Raw genomic sequence first — 12,921 nt, forward strand, 5'->3', positions numbered from 1 at the left:
CCGCGAGCCGCGAGCCGCGAGCCGCGAGCGCGGACGCCGGCACTAACTCCTCGCGGCCCGCGAGGCGGCACTGACGTCAAGCCCCGCACCGGGACCCGGGCCTCAGCTGTCATTTAAAGAAATAGGCATCCGCCGCGGGGGGCGGGACCAGACCCCCCTGGGGGCGTGGTCTTCTTGACGGGGGCGTGGCCGGGGCGGAGCCTGCAGGGAAGGCATTGGGGCAGTCAGTTTCGACCCAGCGACTGGGCACCTCCCAAAGCCAAAGGGGCGAATGGCTGTTCGTGGTCTTCCCCTCCTTCCCTCCCTCTGTCTATCCCTCCTTCCCTCGTCCCCCCTCGTTTTCTCTCTCTCCGTTTTCTTCAGCCTCCCCCCCCTCTCTCTCTCATTCTCTCCCTCCCTCTCCCTTAGCTTCCTCCACTTCTGCCCAGTGAAAGTAGTTTTGGTGTTTCTTTCTTGTTTGTTTTTACTAGCGTTTAGGAGTGCTCAGCACAGAACCGTTTTGCTTTTTTGATTCTAACAGAGGTCAGGTTCCTAATGTCATCTGAGCAGGATTGGAAGAAATTTTTAAAGAAAGAAAAAAAAAACCTATAGAGGACGCCAGGGTTAGTGCTTTCCTGGTGGCTCTAATGTGACCTCTCAGGCCACCTCATTTTGTAATTGTGTATTTTCCTGCACACTCTATGTCTAGTAAATCGAACTCCTATTTCATTTCAATATTTTTTCAGTAAAGGGCTGCGTATAACATAACACAGCTTTTTATCATCGTTACAGTATTTGATGGAAAAATAAAATGTTTATGGAGAGTGATACTCATTCTAAACTACTAATTGGTGGCTTCTTTTAATCTCTCCATTGCCCTTTCAACTTCCTGAAGCAAGTAAATAGCTTGCATTCTATTCTAACCCCAGGCAGTAGTTGGATAGCAAATGAAAATTATGCGAAGTTAAGCCCACCTTAATTTCCATTATACATAGTGTAGGTAAAACTGCAAAAACTTTGCAGTTTTGAAGTGTGAGTTTGTGAAGTGTGAGTACAAAACTGCGAATGAACATGCTCCCCACTACTGCCACTAGCAGACCACTGGGCCACATAACTTTGTGTCTAGAAACATTTAAAAAATTATTGACATAAAGTACAAAATTGAATATAGCAGACCAGGTCACAAAGTATGATGTGGACTTCACCCATTAACAGTTAAAATCATATATGGATTTTAATATTTAAGCCTTCCATGCCTACAAAAGATTTCTCATCTCTACATTCACAAAATATAATGGAGTTGAAATATTCAATTGTAACCCTCAATTTTCATAAATGATTGATACATCATTTTTCAAGCATTACAAACTATGTTTAATTCATTGAGAAGCCACAGAAAATGTATCAGTTTCAAAGTTTGATTATCTGAGGAGAGAGAGTCTAATGGACCAAAGACCACACAATCTACTTGCCAAAGGACTGAGCCTTAAAATTAAGTTTATGGTATGTCCATATTCATTCAAAATTTTTATTCATTCCCATTGTCTCATAAAATGGTAGGTCAAATTAAAAAAGTAAAAATGGTTTAAGCATGATTTTCATTTAAAGGCTAACATCATTCATTAAAATAATCAAAAGAAAATACATTTGAGGAACATGATTTGGGATTTCAAATAACATTTCCTGAAAAATAAATTAATAGAAGCTTTATAACCTTCATAGATGAATAAATAATAATGCCTCAAACCACTGCTAATGAAGCCCATTTATCATGAGGAAAATAGCCCTGATGATAAGCATTGTACATGCCATGGAATTATAATGAAGTGGATAGATAATAAATATGAATATTTATCCAGGAATATACTCTCCAGTATTACCAACTTGAGAACTATTTTCATCTTAGCAGCATAAAATATACCTATATGAAGGTCTAAACTAAATCATCCTGGAAATCCATAATGAATTACCTGTGTGATGCATTACTTTTTTAAAGTTGTCCCTTCAACATTGATGGAATGTTTCTCCTTAATCTCTTTTCTCACCACACTCCTCTTGATCACACACTATCTCCCATCTATACCCCCTAGGGAAACACCAAGCTTAACAAATAGCAGTTCTTCCAGAATGTCATGTATTTCCATGTCATTATTTCTGCTGAGGATCCCTTTCCTCTTTATCAGCAACCTTATCCTTTTGAGATCTATTTACATCTTCCTTCCAGGTTTCAGTTTAAACATAATTTCCTCTGGTGCTGAGGGAAGTTGAAGATCAAACCCAGTGCATACTAGGTAAGTACTCTATCATTGAGTTACATCATTCCATTTCTTACCCAGTTTTCCTGAGTTCCTTCCTAAAAGTGTTCCTACATTCTCCCAGTCATGTACACTGATTTGTCTAAATTTAGTGTACATGGGAGACTAAATTGTCTCCCATGTTTCAGGTGTGGTGCACAGATATATGCACTCTTTTATCTTAGAGCACAACCCACCTCAATAGCCACTTTCTATTTGTCAAATGCTTAATGTGTAGAAATGTGTTCATGTTGTGAATGGATAACGATGCATCATTCATGGACTGGCCACTGAAGAAATGAGTAAAATTTGCTATTTCACAATTAAAATCAAGAGAAGTGAGAAGTGAGTCATCAGAATAAACTCGGGCCTACAAAAGAAGAGAAAACAAAGGAGGTAGACAGAATTTGAGCAATCCATTTGGTACACTAAGCAATCAACATCAAATAACCATAATCAGCACCATTTTCCTCTAAACCACAGACACCATTAATGTTCCCTCGACCAATGTGATCACAAATATGAGAGCTTCTGTTGCATCAAATTTCTCTGACTACAAGTTCTACAAAAACATGCCCAGTGCATTCCAAAAGAGCACAGTAGACTTGTATATCTCCAAAATGAGAGCAAACAAACCTTAAAGGGCACAGTAGTCCAGCATATAGGGTAGACAATTGTAAATTAAAGTAACAACTGAGTAGTTCTTCACTAAGCAGGAAGTTATGAAAGAGCGGGAGTTGTGTCTTCCCTGATAGCAAAAGGAGGAATATAAAAAGAAACAATGAGATTTACAGGCTGATCAAATCAATTAAAAGTCTAATTTCTTCTCTTACTAGCTTTGTGATTTCAGAACGTTACTCGATTTCTGAACTTAAGTTACCTCTTGAACACAAGGGAAACAATCAAGACCACAAACACCTTCCTCACTTCATTGCTGCTCCCAGTGACTGAGCCAATTACATCTGACAGAGTTGACTGTAAATATTTATTACAGTGGACTGTAAATATTTATTACAATGAACTGTAATGGACACAAAATAAACAGTTAGGAATGAGAGCAGAAGCATTTCCTAACTCAGAAACAAGCATTGTTGCTACAATTACCTTTACTCCCATTGTCTCAATTCATCTATCAAGGGTCTGGGGTGACACAGTTCTATCATTATGAACATCACACCTCACTATGTCCTTTCTTGTAGCTATTGTCTGTTTTCTCATCGCATGTAGTTTTCCTACATGGTGACATATTTTCATTGATTGACAGTTTCATCTCATTGAATTTATCTTCCTCTTGTTCTTTTCTTCGTTTTAACTTTATTTTGTCTTTTGACGGTGGGCTAATTTATTGGTTTAGGTGGTCTGTGTCCAAGGCCAACTGTGCCTCTCATTTTCAAAAAGCCATCTGCTGTCCATTTATCTTATTAAAGGCATTTGAAAGTTTGCAAACTAAATAAATACAAAATTACCAAGTATCTTGTGTACTTCTAAGCAAAAATCTTGAGATTATAGCTAATTTTAGAGACAGCAAGATTTAGAACAGTACTGTCTTATATGTTTAAATATGGATACAGGTTGACCCATTGTAACAATGAAATGTGCAAGACACTGTTGAACACAGAACTTTACAATTTTGGGCAGGGCAAGTGGAGAGGGATGGTAGGAGAAAAACAAAGGAGGAGGCAACAATGCTTGATAAGAAACGTACTCATTACCGTGCTCATGTAACTATAACCCTCTGTACAGTATTTTCACAATAAAAACTTATTTAAAAAGTATGTAACAACATGTTGATTTTTAAGTTTGTAGTAGCCACATTAAGAAAGCAAACATGAAATTGGTAAATATTACTTCAGTAATATAGTTTAGATGCCTAACATATCCAAATTTGTCAGTGCAGCTGACAATTGATGTAGAAATTTACATTGTAATCAATGTACAGTGTAAGAATAACATAATTTACATTTATTCATACTACATCTTGAAAATATGATGTGTTCCACTTTTACAACAAATTTCAACTCTAACCATACTTCAGGTATGCCGAATGATATGAGTGTCTCAAACTCATGAACTAACTAGTACTGTTTAAAAAAAAATACTGACAATTTCAGTCTAGGAGTCTTTCCACTTCTAATCCCATCATTTGGGTGGTAAAAGTGAAAATATTGCAAATTTGAGACCAGTCTGGCTAGAGAGTGAGTGTGTTACAGGCCAGCCTGAGCTACATAGTGAGACCTTGTCTCAAATAAATAAATAATAAATAAATAGCAATTTGACGTGGTTGAATCTAATAATTGTATGTAGCAACACAATAAATGTACTACCTTATCACCAAATGCTTAAACCTTTATAAGTATATAATGCTGACCTGTGTTTTACACACGCATGTTTGAGTGTGCCAAAAATGTATACTCTTTCTAAAAATATAATACCTGTCACTTTAGTCTTGGTTTCTGTAGGACTCGCAGCTCATACAAAGAATAATTTGTCTATGCTTCCCTTGTGTGTTTTCTGAATTATGACTCAAATGGTCCTCTTTCCCCTCTGCACACAGATACTGAACTTTAAAGATAGACACTATTCTCTAGTTGTTTTAATTTCTGTTCACTGCTCTGCAAACAGGCAGCCTAAATGCTGTTGGATAAACTGTCTACAGTGTGACTAATTAGCAGTAAGACTTCTTCCTGGCCTTAATGATACTATTTAATTCTTCTATATACTACTAAATAGAGGAATATTGATATTTGCATATCTCTACCTTCTGCTTTTAAAGGCAAATCAAATCAGCCTTGAAAAATGCACTTAAAGCATAATGCTTTAATCTGAAGGAGGATTTTAAGATAAGGTATAAATTTGCTAGGGAATACTACATCCAGTAGGCTGTTAGGTTCAATAAATAGCTTTAAAAAATCTATAAGTAGGACTGAGAAGGTGGCTCAGTGGTAGAGTGCTTGCCTTGCATGAATGAGGCCCTGAGTTTGATTCCTCAGCACCATGTAAGCAAAAAAAGCCAGAAGGATGCTGTGACTCAAGTGGTAGAGCACTAGCCTTGACCGAAAGAGCTGAGGGACAGTGCCCAGGCCCCATGACCAGCTCAAAAAAAATCTTTAAGTAAATTTTGTGTTATAAAGTTTTATACCAATGAAATTTCAAGTGTGCTGTTTTTTCCTAATTACAACTAGTGTGGATCTAAGGTATGAAGAGATAGAAGCCCTGAATCTTACTCCTAACAATAATACAGAGGTATTGTGATCCATGCTATTTTTTTCTTTTTTTAAATCTCATTGAGCATCTTTTTTGTATATATTTTTATTGTAAAAATGTGGTACATAGGGGTTACAGTTCATGAGTAAGGTAGTAAGTACATTTCCTATCAAGCATTGTTACCTCCTCCTTTGTTTTCCCCCTACTATTCCTTCCCTCCCCACCTCCCCACTCCCCCCCCAAGCTGTAAAGTTCTCATAGTGTCTTGTACATATTGTTACAATGGGTCAACCTGTATCCTTATTTTAGCATTCTGCTACTTTCTTTCCCCACCCCAAATTAGAAAAAGGATTATACATGTCATTTTTTTTATCATCAGTTTACTAGCTGGTCAAATAGACATATCCTAATACCTTCTGGGAAATACTGTTCTGATAACCTATTGTATAAAACTTAGTGACTTAAATAAAAATAATGATTTCATATTTTTGGCTATGGGCTTAACCATATAGTTAAATCTGCTCAAATGTCTCACAAGGTTGAATCCACACAGGGGCTAGGGCCAGAATCATCTGAGGATTGATCTGTGAAGACTGAAACATCTAAGGACTGAAAGAACTGCTGTTCTTTAGAAGGTCACGTGCTCTCCCCCCACTCACCTCTCCCCTCCCTTCTCCTCTCCTATACTCCCTGCCTTTCCAATTCTTTCCTGTACATCTCCTGTGCTCATGGTCTTTCCATTAATTCTTTAGCATTTCACAGCTGAGGGACAGGCAGAAGCTGGAAACTATCATGTTTTGACAAAACACACTAAGGGAAACTGACATCATTTCATACAACTCAAGGCAGCACAGGGCTTTTCCAGAGGAAAAAAAACATAGATATTACTCACTCAACGGAAAAGGAGTATATATGTGCGTGCATGTGAAAAGAAAAGTTTTATTTTACTTGCTTGTTTTAATTATCTTTAAGTAGTTGTACAAAGGAGTTGTCACTCAGCGAGTCAGTTTAGGAATACAGTGCATCGTGATCCAAGTCCCCTCTTTCCTCATTCTCACCCATTCACCACTTCTCTCAATTTCCTTAATTTTGTATAATATGCACTGGATTTTATAACAGCATTTTCATCCTTCCTTCCTTCATTTGTCTACTCTCTTCCCCTAGATTCTACACTTCTTGAGCAAACATTTCCTGGTGTTTATTTTGGTGGACTATGAGTTAGCCTTTCTAAGGAATTACACATTTGAGCATTCCATAGTCTACTTTATTTTGGTTAATTCTGTTGTTGTTGTTGTTGTTGTTTGGTCAGTCATGGGGCTTGAACTCAGGGCCTGTGTGCTGTCCCTGAGCTATTTTTGCCCAAGGCTAGCACTCTACCCCTTTGAACCATAGCACCACTTCCAGTTTTCTGGTGGTTCATTGGAGATAAGAATCTCATAGACTTTCCTGACAGGGATGGATTTGATACTCAGATCTCAGACTCCTGAGTAGCTAGGATTACAAGCACGAGCCATTGGATACCATCCCAAAGTGTTTATGTATTTATTAATTCTAGATTCAACATAAAAGAGAAAAACATGCATACTTTGTATCTCTGGACCTAGTTTAGTTCACTTAACATGATTTTGTTGTTACTATTTTGGGAAAGTATTTCTGTGATAATCAAGAGTTATTATACCTTTTATGGTATATTTATGTAGAAAGAGTTCTGTAAATAGAGCTGTAGCGTTTTGGCATGTCATACATACTTATAGGCTTTGGATACCTAATGAGATGTATGGGGCACATATATTCGAACGCATACACATGCACAAAGAGCTAACTCAATAATATAGCTGTCTGAAATTTTAAACCAATATTTAAAGACATGAAAGGCTAGCCAGGTGTTTCCTTCATTTTAAATAGGAATCTCCATTTTTTGCATCCTGATCATTTATTCTGCTCTAATAAATTGCTTCATCCAATTTGCCTTTGCTCTAGTTAATCCAGAGCACCCCTTGCCTCTTTCCTCTAGACATCTTTTATAACATCTGCAAGTTTTCATTCTCCCTCACTGAATCATCTCTTTTCATCTTTCAGATGCTGACCTAGTAAACACAAATACATCTGTGAACACTTAAACATTGACTTGTTACCCCCATTTTCTATAGCTTTTTTCTACTCTGATTGTTATATAATAAATATGGTTCCACTGTATAAATCTCATTATTGTGATCTAAAGTTCACTCTTCTCCCTAAAGAAATCCTATCTTTTTCCTAGCTACATCATTCTGCTTGCTTCTTTTTTATTTTTTACTGGCTCCTACCTGTTACTCTCATTACATATATATTCAAAGTCTGGAAAGACAGTAAACATAATAAGTCTCAGGATTTGGCCATCCATAAGGCCAGAAGTTTTGGATCTGCCTTCCTAAACTTGAGAATATCAATCAAATGAAAAGGAACTGTCAGGAAAGAACTCCCACCAAAATACCCAATAAATGGTATTTATGTTTGAGTCATACATGGAGTTTGAATATATTTTGATGTAGTTGCACAATCTAAGTTCACATTCGGTTCATTCAGTACATTTCAAGTGCTTATTGACTATCAATTATGTATTCTGCTAAGGACATTTTGGGTTATTACAGGGAATAAGACACATAACTGTCCATTAAGAAACTCTCAATGAGAAGTAAAAAGAACTAGAAACACTCACAAAGAGCAAAAGACTGAGTTACAGAAAGGAGTAAAGCAATTGTTGTAAGAAAATATTATACAAAGTGATGCGAGGCTGGCCAGAATGACTTAGAAAGCATTTCTAGTTGATGGAGAAGTGCTTTAAAAAGTGGATAGTGAGTATCATAGAGTAAAAGACAAACATTATTTCAATAATTGCTCATGACATAGAGTGTTATTTCAAATTGAAATAATAGTGTGAGCAAACCAAGACCTATTTATTAACTGTACTATCTCATTGGTCTGTGTATTCACCAACCAGTTTACCCATCCATCTATTCAACTGTTGTACCAATGGAAATCCATACTTATTTTAAAAGTGTCTCAATAATATAACTAAGCAAAAATAATGACAAGGGGAATATAACACATAAGTTTGGGACTAGTAAGACGTGAGAACATGGTTCAAAGGCAGCCTGGGCAGGAAAGCCCGTGAGAATCTTATCTCCAATTAACTACCAGAAAAGCCAACAATGGGCAGTGACTCAAGTAGTAAAGTGCTTGTCTTGAATAAAACAGCCCCAGGACAGCAGCACTAGAAGGTAAAAGAAAGTACGAAAATAACTACATATTTTATAGTCTCTAGATTAATAACTTTAATTTAACACAAATTGGGTTCACAGGTGATAGGAATTTTTGGGATGAATAAAAGATTATCAGTCATATGAGGCAGAAAAGAAAAGAAATTGCTAATCCACATTAAAAAAAACTGAGATGCTAAATGTTTTTCTATGTAAGGTGGTTTGACTCTAATGATCAATCTCTCAAGCACATGTACTTGTTATGTATTAGTGAGAACAGATTTATTTATCCTAGGAGCTGAAGACTACAGACAAATTCATGGCTTAGTAAAAGGTGATGTTGGCAACATTATCCCTATTTTCATCACAGAGTTAATAGAGATTCATGGATATTAACCAAGTCACAGAAGTTCATACATCTAATGACTAATATGTTGGATTTTGATTTAGACATGAATCCAGGTTTACTTTATTTGATGTGAGAGCAAAAGGTCTCCCATAAAAAAGGGCATAGACTTGGTAAAGACGAAGACCCATCTAAAGACATTCACCAAGGTTGGCTGTGACAAGAATAATTGAGAGTAGACTGTAGAGGTGAGTAAAAATTTGGGGATGGGGTACAAAATAAAGATGCCTAGAAGTTGTGACAAAGTAGCCTGTGAAGCCAGGAGAGTGTTAAAAATCTGCTGTTTGGGGAACAAAGGCAAGGATTCAAGAGAATGGTGACCAAGGGATTAGCCTTTCACCTCAGCAGGACTCATTTTCTGAGTTAGAGCACCTTCTACCACCAAACCATCTTTCAGCAGATTTGGAATCAATTCAATTTTTAGATGATTCCTTGAAATGAAATACTTTCAATGCCCTTTGGCTCCTCAAGGAGCCATTATTTGAGATCAAAGGTGTAGTATGAGAACAAGTTGCCATATTTTCTTATTTGACCCTTTCCTCCTAGCTCTATGAAATTAATTATAAATGTGCTTTCAGAAATTTGTAACCCAGACTAGGGAACAGAAGAGTTAGATTTTTCCCAATAGTTTATAGAAGTACTGCTGACCTAAGATTTGAAGTTTTTGGAAAAGACAGACAAGCTTCTGACTGGATTTTATGAGATTTAGACTACTTAATATTTTTATGTTAAGTAGTTTTAATAGCTACATACTGAAATTATATTGTGAATCAACTACATCTAGACTAAACACAGAACATGGCAAGCAGTCACAGAGTGAGTTCTTTCTCTTCTGTGTCTTAAATCCTCAAACAGTACACATCAAGATCTGACAGATAAGAATCCTTAATAAAACAATAAATGTCTCTGAGTCTGGCAATTATCCATTCTTCCAGTTCTGGTTTTTTTCAGCAAATAGTTATGAAATGCCTTTTTAGGGGACAGACCCAGTTAACTTTAAAAAGATGCAGAATTAAGATTTATGGGGGCTGGGAAGGTGGCTCAGTGGTAGAGCGCTTGCCTTGCATGCATGAGGCCCTGGGTTCGATTCCTCAGCACCACATAAGCAAAAAGAAAAAAGCCAGAAGTGGCACTGTGGCTCAAGTGGTAGAGCGCTAGCCTTGAGCTGAAGAGCTGAGGGACAGCGCCCAGGCCCAGAGTTCAGGCCCCACAACTGGACCGCCAAAAAAAAAAAAAAGATTTTGCGACATTCTCTTAACTGTGTTGTTTACCTTGAGTCTGTTTTCTGGTTCTATTGTTTTCCCAGTTGGTTTGTCATTTTTCTTGTGTTGGTATTGAAGGTCTTGTATCTTATTTTGGATCCTATTACCTTTTAACTTTTGCTCACATGGCCCTCCTAGGTTCTATTTCTGATCTTGAGCTAATAATTTTTTCTGATGTTTGTTACAGCCTGACCAAGATCAATGTGATAACATATCAAATTAGCTTTAAACATGTCAAAAAGAAGAACATGAACAAGAGAAAAATATAAATCGTGTCTTTCACCAATAAAAGGAAATATAGTAAAGTATGTAGTGTATGTTACGAATTATATCCTAGGTAATCTTTCTAAGAATTTTTGTCATTTGATTTTTCAAAAAAAAAAAAGACAAAAAAAACTGCAAACTTTGCTTCTGAGCCTAGGCTGAAACAATGGAACAGTCTGTGTGTATAAGAGAAGAGCTGGTATAGAGGGAGCTGAGGAAATGCAGCCAAGGAGCTGCAGAAAGTCACTGTTATATCCGTCCAACAGCAAAGGGCGGAGTTGTGGGGAAGGGGGGGGGAACTATGTTCCTGGAAGCTTAGAGGAAAAGCTATAGAGGGGGAGTTATTTGGAGGGCTTCAGTAGAAAACCATTAATCTAGGAAATCTAGGAAGAAATAAGCAATGGGAAACTAAACACCTATATGTTCTCTTCTTAAACCAGGCACAACAAGCTATGAGAGTTTGTTTAAAATTCCAGATAATTCAGTATATATAGGCCACAAATATAGAAAAGATGGAAAGTGTAATTAGAAGAGTAAAAAAGAACATAGTGAGAGCAGCCCAACAATCCAACATGGCAATGACATGCTAGCAATGTAAAATGAACTCCATACAACAGCAAGCCAAGAAGGAGAAATGACCGATGTTAATGGCAGATAAGACCAGGGTAGAAGACTAGTAGAGAGTTTGGAGCAATATATAATATTCCTTATGGGGTTTATTAAGAGAAATACTTAGTGTTGTTAAGGAAATCTTAGTAAACACATATAATTAAAAATAGAGTAAATAGAAATAAGAATGTCAATGACAATTTCAAGATGAACAGTTTTGCATTCATTAGATAAATACCTAGTACTAACCTACTACATATGTTTAAAAAAAAAACGTGATGTGATCATCACTGTGGGATGGGAAAGTATAGGAAAGGAACAAGTGGATAGGTGTGAATACCATTTGTATAAAATGGAGGCTTACCAAAGTCTGCATTGTATCCAGCATTAGTAATAACTGAAACTCAATTCTTAGCCCTGCACACTACATGCCAGGCAGTGTTGTAAGCAATTAACTCATATAAATGTATTTAGTTCTCATAAGAATACTGTAAAATGTATCATCTATTATCCTTCCTATTATGTAGAATTAAGTTGAGGCACAGAGAATTAAATAACTTCTCTAAATTCACAAACCTTTCAAATAGTGGCCATTAGAGTCTGGCTTCAGTTACTACTAAATTCCATGCCCTTTACTAAATTTGTATTCCATTTATTTCTTGTCACTTATTCATAAACAGAAAGAAGCATTCCTATAAAATTGTAATAATCTCTTACCTTCCTTGAACTTACTACTCATAGAAAGTTCCTTTTGAATATGTTTTAATATATTCATTTTGAAAATTTTCATGGATCAATTAATATTTGTATATCATGTAATATCAATTAATATCATGGAATATAATTAATATTTGTAACATTAGCCTTCAAACAGATGACTGGCCTTCAAACTAAAATTTATGCTTTACCTGATTATTATTTAAATAGTATTCTTTCATGAAGCTGCCTTATTCCCATTTTCCTGCTTGACACGGTGCTGTTCCAGTGCTGTCTGAAAGGAATATAATACAGTCCACAAAAGTGAAAAGGACATATTCTTAAATGTTTCAGTATAGCCACAAAGTATATCATCCTAAAACACCACTCTCAATTCTGACATCGCTCAGGGTATATAAACCACCCTGAGGTTTGATATTTGCTAGAAGGACTTAGAATTCACCACATGTTGTTGTTAGATTTTATCTAAGTGAAAGAATATACAGGTTTAAATCTCTTAAAAGAGAAAACATACGGAGTAGAGTTCAAAAAAGTTCAATGCCTGAGCTTCCAGGCCTTTCCCCACTGGGATCAGGCACAAGGCCCATTTCTTGGCATTGGCTTATGTAAACATGTATCGAATATTGCCAAGCAGGGAAGTTCAAATGATTTGGCATCCATATTTTTCATTGAAACTCAGTTACACAGGCCTGGGTGACTTCCCATATGCCTGCCTTCTATCTTCAGCAGCACTTAATTGTGAGATGAAACCATGTGAGTCAAAGTTAAGTCATATTATGAGACAGTCTGTCATGGGCCAAAACCTACACAGTCTTTTACTGGTTAAGACCATACAAGAGTTTGGAGGAGAACTTCCCACGAGTTTTGGACAAAGACCCAACTTCTCATTAGGAAAAGTTAAATTCTTTACTACAAACAATTTTAATAATGTATCATATTGTTCAATA

Source organism: Dipodomys ordii, unplaced genomic scaffold (assembly GCF_000151885.1).
Source record: "Dipodomys ordii isolate 6190 unplaced genomic scaffold, Dord_2.0 Scaffold8, whole genome shotgun sequence".
Classification (NCBI taxonomy): domain Eukaryota; kingdom Metazoa; phylum Chordata; class Mammalia; order Rodentia; family Heteromyidae; genus Dipodomys; species Dipodomys ordii.